General features: G+C 38.2%; 1 protein-coding gene across 2 annotated transcripts in view; it reads right to left on the bottom strand.

The window, feature by feature from the left end:
- OCA2 (OCA2 melanosomal transmembrane protein) overlaps positions 1-24587 on the bottom strand; it is a 481635-nt gene that overhangs the window by 11355 nt on the left and 445693 nt on the right. The gene's annotated exons all lie outside the window — the stretch shown is intronic.

Genomic DNA, 24587 nt, shown 5'->3' with positions numbered 1-24587 from the left:
TTTCATTCACAATTTTATTAATTTGGGTCCTCTCTCTTTTCTTTTGGATAAATCTGGCCAGTGGTTTATTGATCTTACTAATTCTTTCAAAGAACCAGCTTCTAGTTTTGTTGATGTGTTCTACTGTATTTCTGGTTCCTAACTCAATGATCTCTGCTTTCATCTTATTTCCCTTCTCATGCATGGGGCTGGCTTAATTTGTTGTTGATTCTCCAGTTCTTTGAGTTGTAAAGAGAATTTGTGTATTCTGGATTTTTTTTCCTTTTCTTTTTTTTTTTTTTTTTTTTTTTTTTTGAGTGAGGCTTAGATGGTTATGCATTTCCCGCTTAGGACCACCTTTACCGAATCCCATGGGTTTTGGACCAATGTGTTTTCTCTCTCACTGGTTTCCATGAATTGCTTAAGTTCTTCTTTGATTTCCTGGTTGATCCAAACATCTTGAGCAAGGTGTTCTTTAACTTCCAAGTATTTAAATTTCTTCCAAACTTTTTCTTGTGAAAAATGCTTTCAAAGCACTGTGTTCTGAGAATATGCAGGGAATAATCTCAATCTTTTGGGATCAGTTGAGACCTGATTCATGACCCAGTATGTGGTCTATTCTGGAGAAAGTTCCATGTGTGCTTGAGAAGAATGAGTATTCTCTTGTATTAGGGTTGAATATTCTTTATGTATGTATCTATGAGGTCCATTTGTTCCAGGGTGTCATTCAAAGCTCGTGTTTCTTTGTTGATTTTCTGCTTAGTTGATCTGTCTGTCATTGAGAGGTCTCCTTGAGGTCTCCTACAATTAATGCACTGTTATCAATATGTCTTTACTTTGGTTAACAGTTGGCTTATGTAGTTGGCCGCTCCCATTTGGGGGTATAGATATTTACAATTGTTAGATCTTCTTGTTGGATAGACCCTTTAAGAAAGATATAGTGTCCCTCTGTATCTCTAACTACAAACTTTAGCTTAAAATCTAATTTGTCTGATATGAGAATTGCTATCCCAGCTTTCTTTTGGGTCCATTGACATAAAAGAGTCCATTCCTTCACTTTCAGACTGTATGTATCCTTAGGTTCAAAATTAGCCTCTTATAGACAGCATATGGATGGGTCATGCCTTTTTATCCAATCTGCAACCCTGTGCCATTTTATGGGAGCATTTAGGCAGCTCACATTGAGAGTGATTAATGAAAGATAAGATTTTAATTGACATCATGTTGCTTGTGAAGTCCTTGTTTCTATGGATTATATCTTTATATCTCTGTTCTGGATCACTGTTGGAGTCTTTCTGCTTTCAGAGAACTCTCCTTAATATTTCTTGCAGAGTCAGCTAATGATCATGTATTCTTTTAGTTTCTCCTGGTCGTGGAAGTTCTTTATCTCTCCATCCATTCCAAATGACAACCTTGCCAGATAAAGTATTTTTTAAATTAATTAATTAATTTATTTATTTATTTATTTATTTTAATTTTTCTTTTCAGCATAACAATATTCATCGTTTTTGCACCACACCCAGTGCTCCATGCAATCTGTGCCCTCTCTAATACCCACCACCTGGTTCCCCCAACCTCTCACCCCCTGCCCCTTCAAAACCCTCAGATTGTTTTTCAGAGTCCATAGTCTGTCATGGTTCACCTCCCCTTCCAATTTCCCTCAACTCCCTTCTCCTCTCCATCTCCCTATGCCCTCCATGCTATTTGTTATGCTCCACAAATAAGTGAAACCATATGATAATTAACTCTCTCTGCTTGACTTATTTCACTCAGCATAATCTCTTCCAGTCCCATCCATGTTGCTACAAAAGTTGGGTATTCATCCTTTCTGATGGAGGCATAATACTCCATAGTGTATAAGGGCCACATCCTCCTTATCCATTCATCCATGAAGGGCATCTTGATTCTTTCCACAGTTTGGCGACTGTGGCCATTGCTGCTATAAACATTGGGGTACAGATGGCCCTTCTTTTCACTACATCTGTATCTTTGGGGTAAATACCCAGTAGTGCAATGGCAGGGTCATAGGGAAGCTCTATTTTTAATTTCTTGAGGAATCTCCACACTGTTCTCCTAAGTGGCTGCACCAACTTGCATTCCCACCAACAGTGTAAGAGGGTTCCCCTTTCTCGAACATCCTCTCCAACACATGTTGTTTCCTGTCTTGCTAATTTTGGCCATTCTAACTGGTGTAAGGTGGTATCTCAATGTGGTTTTAATTTGAATCTCCCTGATGGCTAGTGATGATGAACATTTTTTCATGTGTCTGATAGCCATTTGTATGTCTTCATTGGAGAAGTGTCTGTTCATATCTTCATATGTAGAAGAATGAAACTCGACCATTCTCTTACACTGTACACAAAGATAAACTCAAAATGGATAAAAGACCTCAATGTGAGACAGGAATCCATCAGAATCCTTGAGGAGAACATAGGCAGTAACCTCTTCGATATCAGCCACAGCAACTTCTTTCAAGATATGTCTCCAAAGGCAAAGGAAACAAAAGCGAAAATGAACTTTTGGGACTTCATCAAAATCAAAAGCTTCTGCACAGCAAAGGAAACAGTCAGCAAAACAAAAAGGCAATCCACAGAATGGGAGAAGATATTTGCAAATGAAAGTACAGACAAAAGGTTGATATCCAGGGTCTATAAAAAACTCCTCAAACTCAACACACACAAAACAGACAATCATATAAAAAAAACGGGCACAAGATATGAACAGATAAAGTATTTTTGATGGGATGGTCTTCCCATATAGTACCCTGAATATGTCTTGCCAGCCCTTTCTGGCTTGCCAGATCTCTATGGGAAAGTCTGGTGTTATTCTGATGTTCCTCCCTCTGTAGGTAAGGAACCTCTTCCCCCTAGCTGCCCTTGAGATGGTTTCCTTGGTTCTGAGATTTGCTAGTTTTACTATTATTATTATTACATGCCAGGGCAGTGGTTTATTCTTCTTAACTTGGGAGGGGTCCTTTCTGCCTCTAGGACATGAATGCTTCTTTCATTTCCCAGATTAAGGAAGTTCCCAGCTATAGTTTGCTCAAATATATCTTCTAGTCCTCTCTGTCTCCACCCTCTCAGGGATCCCAATAATTCTGACTTGGAATGTTTCATGGCGTCATCTATTTCTCTAATTCTGTTTTCATGGATTCTAAGCTGGTTTTTTCCAGACCTCCTCCTATTCCTTCTTTTATATCAGTTTGTCTTCTAGATCACTAATTAGTTCTTTTGTCTCATTTACCCTAGCTGTTAGAGTATCTAGATTAGATTGTATCTCATTGATAACATTTTTAAGTTCTACCAGATCAGCTTTCATCTCTGCCCTTAGAGAATCTATGCTGCCATTAATGGTGTCCTTATCCCAGCTATTGTCTTCTATTTCTGACATCTTGCTTATATCTATATCCATTAGTTCTGTGGCAGAGGCCACAGTCTCTGAACATTTCCTGTGTTAGGGGTTCCTTCTTTTAGTCATTCTGTTGATGGGTGGTTGAGGGAATGTACAGAAGCCAAGTCATTGACCACAACCCAAGCAAGATGCACCTGTTTTATAGGGACCTTAGGGTTGATGGCCTCTTGTTCTTCCAGCCTGTCTTCTGGGAGAGGGGCCTGCCACCCTCTTACTCAGGCAACCTTGTTTGAACAGAGTTACCCTGTCCCCTTGGGGGGATGGGCTCAGTGAAAACCGGTTTTGGGGGGCTTTTGTCTCAGATGGTTTACCCTGGTGGATTCTGCATCTCTTCTGAGAGTCAAAGCAGAAGTGACTGTATCCAAACCTCTGTCTCAGAACAGAGATCGCAGTCTGTTCTTCAATGTGCTCTCCAAGCCACACTGTCTCCGTTTCTTTCTGTGCAGCTAAAAATCGAGTGTCCTGGGTTGTGTACCCCATGGCAGCACTCCAAGCCCTTGCTTCCAGGTCCAGGCACTTCTCTGCCTTTTGTGCTTCTAAAACCACCAGCTGCCCCCAATTCACATGCATGACCCCACAGCTCCAGGTTTCAGTCTGGGAGACTGCCCTAAATTCTTTCCTCTGACACTGCTATTCTGTGAGTCTGTGCCTGGTCTCCAGCGCAGGAGGCTTTTGTGCTGCAGTGGTGCAGGATCCTGGAGGCCCACTCCCCCTTCCATTTAACTTCTGATATCTGCCCAGAGAATCACAGCTCCCCCCTTCACACCTGGAAACCAATCACCAGGGATATTCTGTTTGTAGAGATCTAGATATATCTTCTTACATCTCAGGATGATATTGTGGGTATTCAGAGTGGTCTAGTAGATAACCTGCTCAATTCAGGGGACTGGTTGAAATAGGGTCCCTACCCCTCTGCCATCTTTGCAACCACTTAAGTGACTTTTCAATGTAGACTTCAGGTGAGGAAAATCTTTAAGCATAATTAATCTATTAAGTTTCCCCATTTTTTGGAATTCAGATTTCATTTTTTATAAATTTTTTATTTTTTTTTGTTTTATTTACTATTATTTTATAGAGAGAGAGCACATGGGAGTAGGGATAGAGAGAGGAAGAGCAAGAGGGGGAAAAAGAATCCAAGCACGGTCTACTCCCAGCATGGAGCCTCACAACTCTGAGACCATGACTTGAGCCAAAATCAAGTCAGATGCCTAACCAACTAAGCTACCCAGATATCCCCCAGAGCTCCTTTTCTTTTTTTAAACCAATTCAGGCATATCAAGATTATGATGGCACTGGGGATACATAATTTCATTGGTTAGTGTTAGTTTTTAGCATCAACTTTCCTGAATCTGAAACCACTTAAGGCCATTAGACCTTCTAAAATCCAAATGGCTTTTCTTTCTAGTTTTACAATATTGTGTTCAACAGAGATCTTACCAGGCAGTATACATTTTTCTGTGTTCTGACTTAACACATATGCACCAGAAGAACCCAACCATAGAAAGAATGGGGAAAAGGAGGGAAAACCCATGTGAGAGGCTTTGTTTTTGACAAGGCATCTGGGAGGTTTTGAGCTGATTAGATACTAATTAAGTCACAATGTACACCTTTTCTATAGCACCCCACATAGGAGGAGAGCCCTAGGGTATCTATTTTTAGAATTATAATGTTCAACTTATATCTGTTTAAAATTGTATGTCATGTAGAAAAACATGTGTCACACCAGAGTCATTGTATGACAGAAAAGAAAACCTGTTGGAAATTTCCCAGAACTCTCACCAAGACATCCTCATACACAGAAGCAATTAAACACGGAGAAAGAGGAAAGTTACAGCAACTCCAGAGGGAGAGCCAGCTATCACCTGGGAAAAGCAGTCACGGAGACTGAACTCACAGTTCAGGGAAAGGGGATTCAGGAGTTTCTATGTTAATAGAAAGTTGCAAATTTGGCTCCTTGCAGGAAGAGAAAGGAAAGAAAACATGCAGGAATTTCACTTAAGTATTATATCCCATTGTCTTTTGAGTTTTTTATTCTTCCTTTATTTATTTTTTACAACAACCTGGATATTATTAGATAACATTATCCCTACATTACAGAAAAAAAAAAAAAAGACTGAGGCTCAAATACATTGCAAAAACAGAAAGCAGAGACAGAAATCATTCAGACTGTTAAACACTAAGTCTCTGGGGGTTTCCTTCAGTACTTAAATTGTCATAAGTGACAGAATGCATTAACACAGAATTAGAGAAAATATGGTTGAAAACAGAGTCCTTATCTTAAAGGGATTTAAAAATATTTCTGACTGCACCATCCACCCAAATTGCATTCAAGGAAGTGCTATATCAAAATGACCAGTCTCTCCATTCCCAGGAAAAAAAAAAAAAAAAAAACAGGAGAAAGTGAACTATGACCTCTGTGATCCTTTCTGCTAGGCCACCTCCTGCTTCCTGGTGCTCAAGCCCTATCTGTTTCAGTCTGTTCTGGTTGTACCCAGAGGCTGCTACTATTCTTTCCCTCATCTCCAGCCACATTTGGCCACCTAAGCATCTTGTTCTGGATGGAGGGCTCTAGCGTACAGCTCTGTTACCCATCAGAACAGCATATGCTGCCCATCATGCAGCCAATAAAAGCTCCCTGTGCTACAGTTCTAAGGCTTCCAGAGATAGGTACCATACCTGACTACCCTGCTTCCAACATGGGCTCATTTGCATGTCTCCAAATGTTATTCAAAATGAAATTCCAAGGTCAAATACATTTGAGAAACACTGGCTAAAAAATAGCACAGGTCACTGAGGTAATTAACTACAGGGCTCCTTGAAATCCAATATTCTAATGTGGGCTGTGGTTCTCCAAGGGTTGGGTGTATTATGCAGGGTTTCCAAAATGATTTGACCTGGAAACCCTCTTTCTTGAGTTGCTTCAAGGGAACAGCGCTCTGTGGGATATCCTTTAAAGAGGACTAGGGATAAATAAAGTTCTAGGACCAAGAATTAGGGAAATATCAAGACCCAAAACCTATTTTAGCTAACTCAGGTACAAAAAAAAAAAAGAAAGACCAAAAGGCCATGATTCATATATGTGTCTTTGTATAAAAGTATGAGGAAAAATGCTCAAGCTCTGGCCTAATTTAGAATGATTTTAACATTATATCAAAATACCTTCTCTATACCATTTTAAGGCAAATGTCCCCTTTCATAAATTTCAGATCATGGCCATCAAACACATCTCCATCATTTTTTCAATGCTCTAATCTTAAACTGGACATTTACAGGATTCAAGAGTTAGTCGCCTTGTGAAGCATTCCATCATGAGTTCTGATTGTTAAAAGTCTTCCCTTTCACTGAGTCAAAAAACCCACTTGTACTCATAGGTCCCATTTCTATTCCTTGCAGTATGGAAATATTTCTCTCAGCATGTACCAAGTCCCCTTCATATTCTCTTTGCCAGTATATCTAGTTCCTTCAACTCTTTCTTAGATTAAACTGTTCTTAAATCCTTGCCCTGTCTCATTCTGTGGAAGAGGACTAGTTTTTAATGTCTCTCCTACTTCAGATATCTAAAGCAGACTATCCTTGTACCACTTATGTAGAGTACGCACCTCAGAAAGTTGGCTTCCCTATTATTTTGTCACTCAAAAACTACAATATTTTTTTTTTACTTTTGCCATTACTTAGTATTGACTTCTTCAAATCTCAGGAGATTTAACCTGCGATCCTTAAATCTATTTATTTATCATCTTTAAAAACTGCTTCATCCTTTCTTATATATCATATCAGAGAATAAGACAATTCTTAAAACCTTAAAAATAGCTTATCAGACATTAAAATTATAATAAATTTCTAGAATTGTAAAGTTAAAAAATAACTTTGGAGGTAACCTTGTCTAAAACTTCATTTTACACATGAAGAAACTAAAACATGAGTAGTAAAGGGATTTGCTACAGTCAATTCTTTTAATACACGTTTTTGAGCATTTACCTAATGTGCTCAACACTATTCCATGGCTAAAGATACACTACAGGGGGAAAAAAAAGTTTCTGCTCTATTGTGACTTACATTCTATTTTGACAAAGAATTGAGAATTGAACCCAATTCTTTCTCTTGCTCGTCTTTCTGTCTCTATCTTATCCTTTTTAATACAAAAGTAGCTCTATAAAACTTTCATATATATAATGTCCAAAACTGATGAAAGAACATTTATATTTAAATTAAAGCTGAATTATTTCCAACAGGTCTCAAACTCCAAAATTACCATTCCTTTTCCCCCAACTTTCCAAGTAACCCATTTTATGCCCATATAACCCTTGCCTTCAAGGTTTGTCAGTTCATATCTAATTAGGAAATGATGCTTTGTCTACAGAAATGAGCCACCTTCCACAGACTGCAGGCAAAAATACCACTCTCCTTGGGGCTGGGTGTGCTCAGGTGAATACACATTCCTCACAGGATAGTGTGTAGGGACCACACTTGTAAAGTCTGTACCTGGAACTGGGACTGATGTGGCAATCTCAATGAGATGAAATGGAAGGAAAAAGGATAGTTTGATCTTCCTGAGTACATGCTTCTGTAACAAAATGCAGCTGTCTAAAGAAGAAAAAAAAATGTGTGGAAAGTATCCAAAAGAACTTCACTAAGGTTATTTTCTAATTCAAGTTGAGAAGAAATCTATCACAAATTTAATTATCAGGGACATACTAGAACTTTTGTGTTTTGTAGTCAAAATTGAAAAACACAGCAAAATATTGACTCACAAAGAAGTTGACATTTCTAAGAATAATCAATTATTTACACATCTTTTGCTTATAGTAAACTGGTAGTCAACTATTCCATATAATAGGCGAAGAAAACATGTTAAAAAAATGGTCAGAAGACATGAACAGACACTTCTCCAATGAAGACATACAAATGGCTAGCAGGCATCATGATAATGATGATGGCATCATTAGCCATCGAGGAAATGCAAATCAAAACCACATGCACACCAGTTAGAATAGCAAAGATTAACAAGGCAGGAAACAACAAATGTTGGAGAGGATGTGGAGAAAAAGGGAACCCTCCTATACTGTTGGTGGGAATGCAAGTTGGTGCAGCCACTTTGGAAAACAGTGTGGAGATTCCTCAAAAAATTAAAAATAGGGCTAACCTATGATACGGCAATTGCACTATTGGGTATTTACCCCAAAGACACATATGTGGTGAAAAGAAGGGTCATATGTACCCCAATGTTCATAGCAACAATGACCATAATCACCAAACTATGGAAAGAGCCAAATGCTCTTTAACAGGTGAATGGATAAAGAAGATGTGGTCCAGGACAAGATGGGAAGTAGAAGGAGGTGCCCTTTCAACCTGTACCCTAAAGTGAGCTGATGACCTTCCAAAGAACTCCGATCACCCATGAAATCAGCCTGAGAACAAAATATACACGTCTGGATCTCTACAGGAGCAGAAGACGCCAGTGGGCAGGTAAAGCAGGGTGGGAACTTCGGACTGATATCAGAAGATAAACAAAAGGGGGAGGGAGCCACCAGAGGTGACCCACTGGAAAGTAATATCCCAATACGAGAATGCCCTGCATCTGGGGACCAGCATTAACTTGGAGTCTGCTAGAAAGCACTCAAAAAGAGCAAAGGATTGCGGGGTGGGGGGGAAGCACTCAAAAAGAGCAGGGGGGGGGGGGGGGGGGGTTGTGGGAATTGGGGCGGTGAGGGACAGGGGCTTAAGTCCCAGGACCCAGGACAGCCACCCCTGGAGCAGAGCCAGAGAGAGCCACCAGTGCGCCTGAGAGCACGTGGGGTCCAGATGCCGTGAGAGGCTGGGAGCCTCTCCAGCCAGCAGAAGCACAGCCTTTTTGCAGTCCCCACGCAAATGCCATGCCGTGCTATCAGAGTCTGAGTCGAGCCCCGCTCCCTCCTCTGAGAGAGGTGCGCACAGGCGCCAGCCCCGTGCTCTCTGACCCAGAAAGACCAGGCACTCCCAGCCTGGGCCAGAGGGAAAATCTCGGTGTACTATGGATGCTTGGAACCTCTCTGGCAGTCTGGAGCTGCCCAGAGAGCTGTCGCTGCCGTGGTTTGGGGTACAAACAAAAAATCCTGCATCCCCAGTGACCGCGACGCCGAACCTGCTCTGCCAGAAGCCAAGGCGGAATTTAGATGGGCTCTACAGCACCCACAGGGGACCAGACTGAGGCTTCTCTCTGAGAGGGAGGTCAGGGTGCAGTTTGCTTTCCTCTAAACCTACAAAAACCATCAAAAGTGGTCAAAGCGAGAGAGAGAGAGAAAAAAAAAAAAGTGAACAAACATAAAAACCACCAGAGAGCAAAAGCCTGAAAAAAACAGTTTCCTCAGAGCCCACCCCCTTGAGGGGGGCGGGAGGACTTAACTCAGAGAACCTCATTGACTGAAAACCCATGTGGCAGGCCCCACCCCCAGAAAACCAACCAGGAAAGAAAAAAAAAAAAAAAGACTACAAGAGAACAACCACCACTACTTCAAAGGACAACTTTGTTTTTAATTCGTTCCCACTACTCTGGTTCATTTTTTTTTTTATATAGATAATTTTTTAACCTATTTACCATCACAGTGAGATGTCCAGTACATCAAATTCCATAATAACTTTCTAACCTGAACGTTTTGATACATACACCTGTGTTTTTCTTTTGCGTTTCTATTTTTTAAATTTCTTTTTTTTAAATTTTAGTTTAGCTTAGTCTAGTTTATTCCTTTTTTATTTTTATTTTATAATATTCATATAGAGTTAAACTTCAAAGTAATCCCCTTTCCCCAATCAATTCTACCCCTATAGGTAAACCAATTTTTAATCCCCCTTTATCTTAGGAAAGTTGAGTCCTTTAACAAAGATATCAAGATACATCCAGGAAGAATCAAAACAATCTTCCTTGCTCACACTGAGAATTTATAACCACTCTCCCATCTTTGTCTTCCACCAGTGTTTCTGTGTTTTTGTGTTTGTCCTGAAAGTATATAAATCTTACACTTGGGGTTCTTTTTGACGAGGTTCTTCCTTTATTTGCATATATATATATAATTATTTTTCTCTTGTCATATACTTTTATCAGTCTTTTTGTTTGTCTCTTTTTGTTTGTATACCTCATAAATCTTACCTTGGGGCCCATTTGGGCTGAACCTTCTCTTTTATCTTCCCTTTCTTTCCTTTCTCTCTCTCTCTCTCTTTTTTTCTTTTTCTTTTCTTTTTTCTCTTGTTCAGGTGGGGAATCCTGATTGCTCAGAAGCGTTCCAGGGTACACCTTGATTGCACCACGGTCGATACATCCAGCTACATCCATTCAGTCATCTCTCACCAAAATGACTAGGAGGAGGAATGCCCGACAGAAGAAAAATACAGAAGATGGGCCTTCTGCAACAGAGCTAATGGCTATCAACATAGACAATATGTCAGAAAGAGAATTCAGGCTAACAATTATCCAGGCAATAGCTAGGTTGGAGAAAGCCATGGATGACCAAAGAGAATTGATTAGGGCTGAACTGAAAGCGACCAGAGATGATGTTTACAATGTTAGGACAGAGCTGAAAGCTACCAGGGATGAGGTTCACAATGCTCTCAATGAGTTCCAATCTAATCTAAATTCTCTAAAAGCTAGGGTAACTGAGACAGAAGATACAATTAGTGATCTGGAGGACAAACAGATAGAGAGAAAGGATCAGGAAAAAGCCTGGAACAAACAGCTTAGAAGCCACTAAAACAGAATCAGGGAAATAAATGATGCCATGAAATGTTCCAACATCAGAATTATTGGAATCCCTGAAGGGGAGGAGAAAGAAAGAAGTCTAGAAGATATAGTGGAACAAGTTCTTCATGAAAATTTTCCCAATCTCGCAAACGGAACCAGTGTTCATGTACTAGACCAAACGGTCTCCACCCAAGATTATAGATTCCAGAAAAACATTAAGGCACCTGATAGTCAAATTGAGGAATCATAATTGTAGATATAATTTCTTGAAAGCCACTAGGACAAAAGGCTCCTTACTTACAGAGGAAAGCCCATCAGAATAAAGTCAGACCTGTCCACAGAGACCTGGCAAGCCAGAAAGGAGCTGGCAAGATATATTCAGGGCACTAAATGAGAAGAACATTCAGCCAAGAATACGTTATCCAGCAAGACTGACATTCAAAATGGATGGAGAGATAAAGAGTTTCCAAGACCGGCAAGGCTTAAGACTATGCAACCACCAAGCCGACACTGCAAGAAATATTAAGGGGGGGTTCTATAAAAGAGGAAAAATCCTAAGAATAGCATTGAACAGAAATATAGAGACAATCTACAGAAAGAAAGACTTCAAAGGTAACACGATATCAATAAAAATGTATCTATCAATGATCACTCTCAATGTGAATGGCCTAAATGCACCCATAAAATGACACAGGATTGCAGATTGGATAAAACGACAGGACCCATCCATATGTTGTCTACAAGAACCCATTTTGAACCTAAAGATACACCCAGACTGAAAGTGAAGGGATGGAGAAGCATCTTTCATGCCAATAGGCCTCAAAAGAAGGCCGGGGTAGCAATTCTCATATCAGACAAATTAGATTTTAAACTAAAGACTGTAGTCAGAGATACAGAAGGACACTACATCATTCTTTTTTTTTTTTTAAGATTTTATTTATTTATTTGACAGAGAGATCACAAGCAGGCAGAGAGGCAGGCAGAGAGAGAGGAGGAAGCAGGCTCCCTGCTGAGCAGAGAGCCCAATGTGGGGCTCGATCCCAGGACTCCGAGATCATGACCTGAGCCGAAGGCAGTGGCTTAACCCACTGAGCCACCCAGGCGCCCCGACACTACATCATTCTTAAAGGGACTATCCACCAAGATGATCTAACAATTGTAAATATCTATGCCCCCAATATGGGAGCAGCCAATTACATAAGAAAACTATTAATCAAGATAAAGAGTCATATTGATATGAATACATTAATAGTAGGAGATCTTAGCACACTTCTCTCAGTAATAGATCATCGAAGCAGAAAATCAATAAAGAAAGAAGAGCATTGAATGACACATTGGACCAGAAGGACCTCATAGATATATACAGAACATTCCACCCTAAAACAACAGAATACTCATTCTTCTCAAGTGCACATGGAACCTTCTCCAGAATGGACCACATACTGGGTCACAAATCAGGACTCAACCGATACCAAAAGACTGAGATTATTCCCTGCACATTCTCAGATCACAATGCTTTGAAACTGGAGCTCCATCACAAGTAAAAGTTCAGAAGGAACTCAAACACCTGGAAGCTAAAGACCACCTTGCTAAAGAATGCTTGGATCAACCAGGAGATCAATGAAGAACTGAAACAATTCATGGAAACCAATGAGAATGAAGACACTTCAGTCCAAAACCTATGGGATACAGCAAAGGTGGGCCTAAGGGGGAAATACATAGCCATCCAAGCCTCCCTCAAAAAAATTGAAAAATCCAGAATACACCAGCTGTCTCTACACCTTAAAGAACTGGAGAATCAACAACAAATCAAACCAACTCCACACATAAGAAAGGAAGTAATCAAGATTAGAGCTGAGATCAATGAGGTAGAAATCAGAGATACAGTAGAACATATCAATGAAACTAGAAGCTGGTTTTTTGAAAGAATCAATAAGATCGATAAACCATTGGCCACACTAATCCAAAAGAAAAGAGAGAAAGCCCAAATTCATAAAATTATGAATGAAAAGGGAGAGATCACAACTAACACCAAGGAAGTAGAAACAATCATCAGAAGTTATTATCAACAGTTATATGCCAATAAAGTAAGCAACCTAGATGAAATGGATGCATTCCTGGAAAACTATAAACTCCCAAAATTGATCCAGGAAGAAATTGACAACCTGAATAGACCGATATCTAGTAAGAAGATTGAAGCAGTGATCAAAAACCTCCCAAAAAACAAGAGCCCAGGACCTGACGGATTCCCTGGGGAATTCTACCAAACTTTCAAAGAAGAAATAACACCTATTCTCCTGAAGCTGTTTCAAAAAATTGAAGCAGAAGGAAAACTTCCAGTCTCTTTCTATGAAGCCAGCATTACCCTGATCCCCAAACCAGGCAAACACCCTACCACAAAGGAGAATTTCAGACCAATATCACTGATGAATATGGATGCTAAGATTCTCAACAAGATCCTAGCAAACAGGATCCAACAGCACATTAAAAAGATTATCCACCTTGACCAGGTGGGATTCATCCCTGGGCTACAAGGATGGTTCAACATTTGCAAATCAATCAATGTGATAGAACAAATTAATAAGAGAAGAGAGAAGAACCACATGGTCCTCTCAATTGATGCAGAAAAAGCATTTGACAAAATCCAGCATCCATTCCGGATTAAAATGCTTCAAAGTATAGGGATAGAGGGAACATTCCTGAACTTTATCAAATCTATCTATGAAAGACCCACAGCAAATATCATCCTCAATGGGAAAAAACTTGCAGCCTTCCCGTTGAGATCAGGAGCATGACAAGGATGCCCACTCTCACCACTCTTGTTCAACATAGTATTAGAAGTCTTAGCAACAGCAATCAGACAACAAAGAGAAATAAAAGGTATCCAAATTGGCAATGAAGAAGTCAAACTCTCTCTCTTCGCAGATGACATGATTCTTTATATGGAAAACCCAAAAGACTCCACCCCCAAACTACTAGAACTCATACAGCAATTCAGTAATGTGGCAGGATACAAAGTCAATGTACAGAAATCAGTGGTTTTTTATACACTAACAATGAAAATACAGAAAGGGAAATTAGAGAATCGATTCCATTTACTATAGCACCTAGAACCATAAGATACCTGGGAATAAACCTAACCAAAGAGGTAAAGGATCTGTACTCGAGGAACTACAGAACACTCATGAAAGAAATTGAAGAAGACACAAAAAGATGGAAGACCATTCCATGCTCTTGGATTGGAAGAATAAACATTGTTAAAATGTCTATACTGCCTAGAGCCATCTATACTTTTAATGCTATTCCGATCAAAATTCCACCGGTATTTTTCAAAGAGCTAGAGCAAATAATCCAGAAATTTGTTTTGAATCAGAAGAGACCCCGATTCGCTAAGGAAATGTTGAAAAAGAAAAATAAAACTGGGGGCATCTCATTACCTGATTTCAAGCTTTACTACAAAGCTGTGATCACCAAGACAGCATGGTACTGGCATAAAAACAGACACACAGACCAGTGGAACAGAGTAGAGAACCCAGATATGGACCCTCAACTCTATGGTCAGTTAATCTTCGACAAAACAGGAAAAAATATACAGTGGAAAAAAGACAGTCTCTTCAATAATGATGCTGGGAAAACTGGACAGCTGTATGTAGAAGAATGAAACTCGACCATTCTCTTACACCGTACACAAAGGTGAACTCAAAATGGATAAAAGACGTCAATGTAAGACAGGAATCCATCAGAATCCTAGAGGAGAATATAGGCAGTAACCTCTTCGACATCAGCCACAGCAACTTCTTCCAAGATATGTCTCCAAAGGCAAAGGAAACAAAAGTGAAAAAGAACTTTTGGTACTTCATCAAGATCAAAAGCTTCTGCACAGCAAAGGAAACAGTCAAGAAAACAAAGAGGTAACACACGGAATGGGAGAAGATATTTGCAAATGACAGTACAGACAAAAGGTTGATATCCAGGATCTATAAAGAACTCCTCAAACTCAACACACACAAAACAGACGATGATATAAAAAAAAAAATAGGCAGAAGATATGAACAGACACTTCTCCAATGAAGACGTACAAATCTCTATCAGACACATGAAAAAATATTCATCATCACTAGCCATCAGGGATTTTAAAATTAAAACCACATTGAGATACCACCTTACACCAGTTAGAATGGCCAAAATTAGCAAGACAGGAAACAACATGCGTTGGAGGGGATGTGGAGAAAGAGGAACCCTCTTACACTGTTGGTGGGAATGCAAGTTGGTGCAGCCACTTTGGAGAACAGTGTGGAGATTCCTCAAGAAATTAAAAATAGAGCTTCCCTATGGACACTGCAATTGCACTACTGGGTATTTACCCCAAAGATACAGATGTAGTGAAAAGAAGGGCAATCTGTACTCCAATATTTATAGCAGCAATGGCCACGGTCGCCAAACTGTGGAAAGAACCAAGATGCCCTTCAACGGACAAATGGATAAGGAAGATGTAGTCCTTATACACTATGGAGTATTATGCCTCCATCAGAAAGGATGAATACCCAACTTTTGTAGCAACATGGACGGGACTGGAAGAGATTATGCTGAGTGAAATAAGTCAAGCAGAGAGAGTCAATTATCATATGGTTTCACTTATTTGTGGAGCATAACAAATAGCATGGAGGACAAGGGGAGTTAGAGAGGAGAAGGCATTTGAGGGAAATTGGAAGGGGAGGTGAACCATGACAGACTATGGACTCTGAAAAACACTCTGAGGGTTTTGAAGGGGCAGGGGGTGGGAGGTTGGGGGAACCAGGTGGTAGGTATTAGAGAGGGCATGGATTGCATGGAGCACTGGGTGTGGTGCAAAAACGATGAATATTGTTATGCTGAAAATAAATTTAAAAAATTTTTAAAAAATTAAGAAATTAAAATAAAAAAACACCTGAAAGATTCCCAGGGGAAAAAAAATTATATTGATGAACATAATAAGAGTAAATAAATTCATAAATAAAAATTTTAAAATATTAAAACAAAAGAGAAGATGTGGTCCATATATAGTATGGGATATTACTCAGCCATCAGAAAGGATGAATATCCACCTTTTGCATCAACATGGATGGGACTGGAGGAGATTATGTTGAGTGAAATAAATCAAGCAGAGAAGGTCAATTATCTCATGGTTTCACTTACTTGTGGAACATAAGGAATAACATGAAGTACATTAGGAGAAGGAAAGGAAAAGTGAACTGGGGGAAATCAGAGGAGGAGGTGAGCTATGAGAGACTGTGTACTCTGAGAAACAAACTGAGGGTTTTAGAGGGGAAGGGAGTTGGGAGATGGGTGAGCAAGGTGTTGGGTATTAAGGAGGGCAGGTATTGCATGGAGCACCGGGTGTTGTACATAAACAATGAATCTCGGAACACTGCATGAAAAACTAATGATGCATTTTATGGTGACTAACATAACACCATAAAAAAAGAATTTTGTGCACAGTAAAAAAAAAAAAAAAAAAGGAAAGGAAGGAAAACCTCCCACAAATTAATTTGCAGACACTGTGCTGAATGGACATGCCTTAGCGGAATGGGGACTGGAAAATGGTTGACCATGGTAGTCTTTGTGGCACCTAACTCAGCATCCTTCCTTTTCTTCTCCACCTCATCATTCCCTTTATCCCTGCTTTCCCTGAAAGTGCCACTGAGTACCAATCTTTAAAGGTTTTTGTTTATTCACTTATTAATATATATTAGAATCCTACTATCCCCATAGGGACTGTAAAGTAAATAAGATAAGTTTTGCTTTCAGTACCTCATAAATTTGTAAAAAGACAGATCCATAAACAACTACTATAACACAATGTGTATGTTAAATTATTCTTAACTGGTTCTGACTAAGCCTTGTTCATTAAATCACTCAACAGAATTTTACTATAGTGGCTTCTAGGCTAGGTGTATGAGATTATAGGAAAATGTACACAGTGTTCTGGGTAGTATGAGGCATAAGTAATTATGTCCTAAATGGGACCAGTTAAAAAACACACCCTGCTATGAAGCACTATGAATATTTTATTCAGAAAGTATTGTTCCAACTGGACTTTAAACAATGAGTTGTTACTGGCATTCAGGGAGGATCTGGGTGAGCATTCCAGGTGAGAAGCACCGTGTGAACACAGGTCCCAAAACATAAAAGTGAAGGTCATTCTGGAAAATATATGTGAAGGTGAATTACTGAAATGTTATCAAGAGAGGATCAGTCAGTTTTTGGAATCTGTTCCCCCACATTGTATACTTTGATTTAATGAATATATCAAAGTGACTCCCATCCTGGTAAGTTAAATTTCCATGCAAGACTTCCAGTTAGAAGAAAGCAAAAAGAACATCATTCTGAATCATATAGCAGAAAAGATCCAGGCAAGCTTCAAATTAAAAACTTCACAAACCTCCTTAGAGCTGAGATGTTGGAGCAGCTAACTAACCTGAAGTCTAAGGAAAAGCATGCACCTGCAAAGAGAGATGGAGGGTAATCACTTGCAGACATAGGCCAGCCAATACTACAAACAACTTAGCCAACATCTTTCAACAAATTGGCAAAAACAGAATGTGAAATAAAAACAAGAGAATATAGAAATCTTGGGGACTTCAGATGAAAGAAGAATGCAGTATCTTCATCATGGACCTCATTGAGTACTCACAGAAGAGACTGGCCAGGTCCTGAAAAATCATCCCTTGTGGTGCTGGTCTGGCAGAGACATCAGCACTTCCTGCTGGAAGGAATGACACCAGGCCCAGATTTTTATCCATAATCTCCTCAGGGACCAAAACCTACAACTATGGGCCAAAGGCAGCAGCAAACACTATACTCCCATGGTACTGAGGAAAATCCATTTCAATCAAGGGAAAGGAACAGACATAAAGCCATAAGTCCAGAAGGTGAGGCAAGAACAGTGTATGGAATGAGAAACACAGCTTGGGAGGGGCAGGAATCTAAAAGGCCACAGAGCCAAGACTCAGAGACATAGTGCCTACTTGAGAAAAAAGTATGATGCAAATAACAAAGACACCCACTACACTCCTAATAGGTGAACAAGTGTTGCACTACAAATAATAGTATTGTGCTTTAAAAGCATGGAGAGAGATTCTCTGTAACTCGGTGCAAAGGAAAGACCTAAAAATGAGGAAGGAAAAGACATTGAAAAAACTTTTTGACAAACCAATTCCCAATCTTAAACACAAGATAACACTAGCGGATTGAGAATTATGGCACCTGAAAGTGATCAAGCAGCAAGACACACACCAAGTCAATTCGTGACCAGTCTGAGTCAAATATCCACATGAAAGACCTAACAGAAGAAAAGGTGCATTCATTTCCAGGCATAAATGAATATTTGCCTTAGTTTCTCTCATCCACCTTTCAACAAAAAATTTGAGACATATGAATAAGCTAGAATAAAGCCAATATACTCTCAAGAGATAATGTAAATAATGAAGCCAGAATCATTCATAACATTTCCAGATTAGAAATTTTAAATAACTGAGCTTAACATGTTAAAGACTCTAATGGAAAATGTGAACAACATACAAAATCAATGGGTAATTTGAGAAGAGAGATAGAACTTATAAGAAAGATTTCAATGCAAATTGTAGAAATGAGAATCATATTAGCAAAAATGAAAAGTGCTTTTGACAGACTCACCAGCAGACGTGACAAATCGAGAAAGTAATTAGTGAATTTAAATACAGTCCAACAAAAATTATACACACTGAAAAATGAAGAGAAAAAAGAAGAGGAAAAAATAACAATGCATCCGAGTATTGTAGGACAATATCAAATCATCTAATGTGTGTAACCAGAATCCTAAAGGTAGGGAAAGAAAAAAGAGAATGGGGCAGAAAAAAATAATATCCAGGAATCTCTAATGAAATCACATCACAAATCTAACAAGCATGGAAAACACCATGCTGAATAAATGTTAAAAAACAAAACAACCAAAGTCAAACCTTAGATGTTGAAAATCAAAGAGAAATTGGCTAAGGTAGCCAGAGAAAAACCCACATTATGCACAGAAAAACAACCACCCCCCCAAAAAATTGTGGCAGAGCTCTTGCCAGACTATGCAACAAGAAGATGATGGGGAGGCATCTTTAGAGCGCTGGAAAGAAAAACATGTCTACATAAAATTCTATATGCAGCAAAAAATATATATATTTCAAAAATAAGGGAGATCTGACAATTCCACAGCTAGGAATATATACAAAAGAATTAAAAACAGGTATTCTGGGAGCCTGGGTGGCTCAGTGGGTTAAGCCGCTGCCTTCGGCTCAGGTCATGATCTCAGGGTCCTGGGATCAAGTCCCACATCGGGCTCTCTGCTCAGCAGGGAGCCTACTTCCGCCTCTCTCTCTGCCTGCCTCTCTGCCTACTTGTGATCTCTGTCTGTCAAATAAATAAATAAAATCTTTAAAAAAATAAAAAAATAAAAAAAATAAATAAAAACAGGTATTCTAACAAATCCTATGTACGTTCACCCATGACTACAGAAGCACTATCTGCAATAGTAAGAAGGTAGAAATGACAGAAATGTCCATCAATGCATGAATGGATAAATAAAACATTTGGTATATCTGTACAATGGAATTTCATTCTACTATTACAAAAAGAATGAAACAGAGCAAAATGGTGAACTAGAAAGCTCCTTGCCCTTTTTCCCACAGCAACATTAAATAAACAACTAAGAACTAACCAAAATAACTTCAGAGGAATTTTGGAAATCAGTCAAGGATCTACTGCAATAAAACAAACAACCAGTCAATAAACAAATCACCGCATTTGAAACAGTAAATAATTTTATGGTGTTTTTACTCACACTTGCCCTACACCCTCCCTGGTATCAGACATTTTGGGAGAAGCAGTGGACCAATGCCTAGATCCCTTCCATAAACCTGAGGAAATAAAGAGGATAAAACTTATAACATTTCTAGGAGGTGCATAAGGGATTGGTCTCCATTACCCCTACCTTGAAATTCAAATGGTTAAAAGAGGTACAGCTCTGGTTCCAGACTAGGGAAAACCACAGGAACTAGCAGCTCAACTCCTGAAAGCCACAGGGGGCTACAGACTCTAAGACACATGGGGTAAGAATTACTGATAGAGGAATACTACTGAACAGCCAAGGATCCAAGAAAAAGCAAGAGATGTATCTAGAAAAGTGTTTCTATAGCCAATGTAAAAAAAAATTACTATGTTTTCTTCTAGAAGTTTCATAATTTCAGACCTCATAGTAGGTCTTTAATCCATTTGGGGTTTATTTTTACCTGTGGCATAAGAAAGTGGTCCAGTTTAGCATGTTAACTATCTAGTTTCCTAAGCATCGTTTGTTAAAAAATGAGCAGAGAACCTGAATAGATTTTTTTTTTCCCAAAAGAAAACATGCAGATGGACAACACACACATGAAAAGATGCTCAATATCACAAATCATTAAGGAAATGCAAATTAAAACTTCAATGACATATCACTTTACACCTGTCAGAATGACTAAAATAAAAAACACAAGAAATAACAAGTGTTGGCTAAGATGTGGTGAAAAAGGAACCCTTGTTCACTCTTGGTAGGAATGCAAATTGGTATGACCACTGTAGAAAATATTATAGAGGCTCTTCAAATAATTAAAAATAGAAATACCATTTGATCCAGTAATTCCACAAAGAAAGAAAGAAAAAAGAAACAAAAGAAGAAATAGATCTTAAATATAGAGAATAAATTGATAGTTGTCAGAGGGAATGTGGGCAAGAGGATGAGTGAAATGGATAAGGGGGTTCAAGAGTACACTCATCTTGATGAGTACTGAGAAATGTATAGAATTGTTGAATCATTATGAAACTAACATCACACTGTACGTTAATTATACTTTGATTTTTAAAGATGTGACATACTGGCCACACTACAAAAAAAATAATAAAATGTATTAAGACAATGAAAATGAAAACACAATATACCAAAACTTATGGCATACAGTAAAAGCACTAAGAAGGCAGCTTAAGGTAGCAAATGCCTACATTAAAATAGAAGAAATATCTTAAATCAACAACTAAATTTTACACCTCAAGGAACTAGAAAAAAAGAACAAATGAAAGTTAGCAGAAAGAATAAAATAATAAAAATTAAAGCACAAATGAAGAGAACAGAAAAACAATAGAAAAAGATCAGTTAAACTAAGAGCTGATTTTTAAAAAAGATCAGCAAAACTGACAAATTCCTAGCTAGATTAAGATAAAAAACAGAAAAAATTCAAATTTTAAAGATCAGAAATAAAAGAAGAGACATTAAAACTGATGCTATATTTTCTTTGCCAATTTGAATACATTTTATTTCTTTTTGTTGTCTGTTTGCTGTTGCTAGGACTTCTAATACTATGTTGAACAACAGTGGCCAAAGTGGACATCCTTGTCATGTTCCTGATCTCAAAGGGAAGGATGTGAGCTTTTCCCATTGAGAATGATATTCACTGTGGGTGATTATGCTGAGTGAAACAAGTGAAGCAGAGAAAGTCAATTATCATATGGTTTCACTTACTTGTGGAGCATAAGGAATAACATGGAAGACATTAGGAGAAGGAAAGGAAAAGTGAATTGGGGGAAATAGGAGGGGAAGATGAACCATGAGAGACTGCAGACTCCGAGAAACAAACCAAGGGTTTTGGAAGGGAGAGGGTGAAGGGATGGGTGAGCCTGGTTGTGGGTATTATGGAGGGCACCTATTACATGGAGTACTGGGTGTTAGATGTAAACAATGAACCTTGGAACACTACATCAAAAACTAATGATGTACTATAGAGTGACTAACATAACATAATAAAAAATAAATAAATAAAAAATAAATGACCCACACATCTTGATTTTAGAACATACTACAAAACCACAGTAATCAAAATCATACTGGCACTGTCATAAAGACAGACCTATTGACCAATGAGTAGACTAAAGAATAGAGAGCCCCCAAATAAGCCTTTGCAAATCTGATCAAATGGTCTTTGGCAATGATTCAAAGGCTAAAAATGGGGAAAGGACAGTCTCTCCAACAAATGGTGCTTGGAAAACCAGACATCCACATGCAAAAGAATGAATTTGGACCCCTCACACCATAAACAAAAATTATATCAAATTGAAGATTCATATGTAAGTCTTAAAACTATATAGCTCCTGGAAAAAAAATTTTTTTTAAAAAGGAGAAAAGCTTCATGACATTAGATTTTGCAATCACTTATTGCATATGACATCAAAAGCACAGAAAACAAAAGCAAAAATGAACAAATAGGACTACATCAAATTTAAAAACCTCTGTACAGCTAACAAAACAATCCACAGAGTGAAACGGCAACCTACAGAATAGAAAATATTTTCTAACTATATATCTGATTGGGGATGAATACCCAGAATATAAGTAGCTCCTACAAATTAACAACAAAAAGAGAAACGCCCATATTTTTAGGACTAAAAATTGAAACCTTTTCCCAAGGAAAATACACAAATGAACAAGCATATGAAAAGATGCTCAATATCACTAATAAACATGGAAATGCAAATCAAAACCATGAGATAATCACTTCACACCCATAAAGATGATCACTATCAAGATAAAGAAAGAAAGAAATAACAAAAAAATAGCAAGTGCTGGCAAGGGTGTGAAGAAATTAAAACCTTTATACACTATAAGTGGGAATGTAAAATGAATAGTGCAGCTGCTATGGAAAACAGTATGGTTCTTAAAGTACCCATTGGAACTTATCAAAGCCTACTCTAGCTGTCATATATCCTGGAACACTTACTAAATGTATGGACAGTCTGCCCTTTTGTTTGATTTTTTACAAAAGTACCAAAGGAGCTCAATGTAAAAGTCATAATCTTTTCTATAAATGATGCTGTACATGTACAGCATGTACATGTACATGTACAAAAATGAATATTTACTCATTCATTATACCATACACAAAAACAAACTCAAAAAAGGATCATAGACCCAGAAGTAAAATGTAAAATTTATTGAAGTATACCTAAGAGAAAAAAGTCTGTGACCTTGTACTAAACAGAGATTTCTTTTTTTTATTATGTTCAATTAGCCAACATATCATTAGTTTTTGATGTAGTGTTCAATGATTCATTAGTTGCATATAACACCCACTCTTTATCACCACATGTGCCCTCCTTAATACCCATCACCTGGTTACCTCAAACCCCAAGCCCCTCTGGTCTGTAACCCCCAGTTTGGGTCACAGAGTCCAGAGTTTCTCATGTGTTCCCCCCCACCACACACCGATTTCTTCTCATTCAGTTTTCCCTCCTTTCCCCTGTGATCCTCCACACTATTCCTTATGTTCCACATATGAGTGAAACAATATGATAATTGTCTTTCTAGCAAAGATTTCTTTGATATAACACAAAAAGCATGATCCACAATGGAATAAACTTATAAACTGGACTTTATCAGAATTTCAAAACTTTGTCTGAGAAAGATACTATTGCAAGAATGGAAAGACAAGGAAATTTTGCAAATCACAGATGTAACAAAGAACTCATACCTTAAGAATATAATAACCTCTCAAAACTTAACAATAAGAGAATAATCCAATTTTTAGAAGGCAAAAGATTTTAATAGATATTTCACCAAAGGACATCAATAGATTAAAAACATGTTCAACATCATTAATCATTAGTGAAATGTAAATTAAAACCACCTACCAATACACACTCATATTAGAATGGCTAAAAATCAAATCTGACTGAAACTCTCATACATTAATGGTGGAATGATACAAAATCATACAGCAATTCCAAAAAGTTAAATGTATACAAACCACATGGCCATGCAATTCTATGGCTCAGTATCTTTCCAAAAGAAATGAAAACATACATGTACATGAAGACCTCTGGGCAAACAATGGTATACCTATGCAATGGAATACTACTCAGAAGTAAAAAAAGACATTTAACTATTGATAAGTCCAAGAACATGATTGAATCTCAAAAACATTATGTTAAGTGAAGAATCTAGATTCCATTTTTATGAGATTCTGAAAACAGTGAAACTTTGGGGGCAACTCCTCACCAAAAAAGATATAAAGATGGCAAATAAGCATATAAAAAGATGTTCCACCTCAGATGTCATTAAGGAAATGCAAATTAAAACAACAATGGCATACCACTACACACCTGTTAGAGTAAAATCCAAAACACTGACAATACCAAATGCTGGTGAGAGTATGGAGCAACAGAAACTCTCATTCACTGCTGATGAGAATGCCAAATGGTGCAGCCACTTTGAAAGGTAGTTTAGCAATTTCTTACAAAGCCAAACATACTGATACCATATGCTCTAACATTGCACTCCTTGGTTATTTACCCAAAGGAACTGAAAACTTACATCCAAACAAAAATGTGCACATGGATATTTATAGAAGCTTTATTCATACTTGCCAAAACTTGGAAGATGCCTCTCAGTAGGTAATTGGAT

The sequence above is a fragment of the Lontra canadensis genome, unplaced genomic scaffold (genome assembly GCF_010015895.1).
Source record: "Lontra canadensis isolate GAN:19392208 unplaced genomic scaffold, GSC_riverotter_1.0 scaffold135, whole genome shotgun sequence".
In the NCBI taxonomy this organism is placed as follows: Eukaryota; Metazoa; Chordata; class Mammalia; order Carnivora; family Mustelidae; genus Lontra; species Lontra canadensis.
Note: the sequence above shows the minus strand (reverse complement) of the source record. Positions and strands in the feature narration are given on the sequence as shown.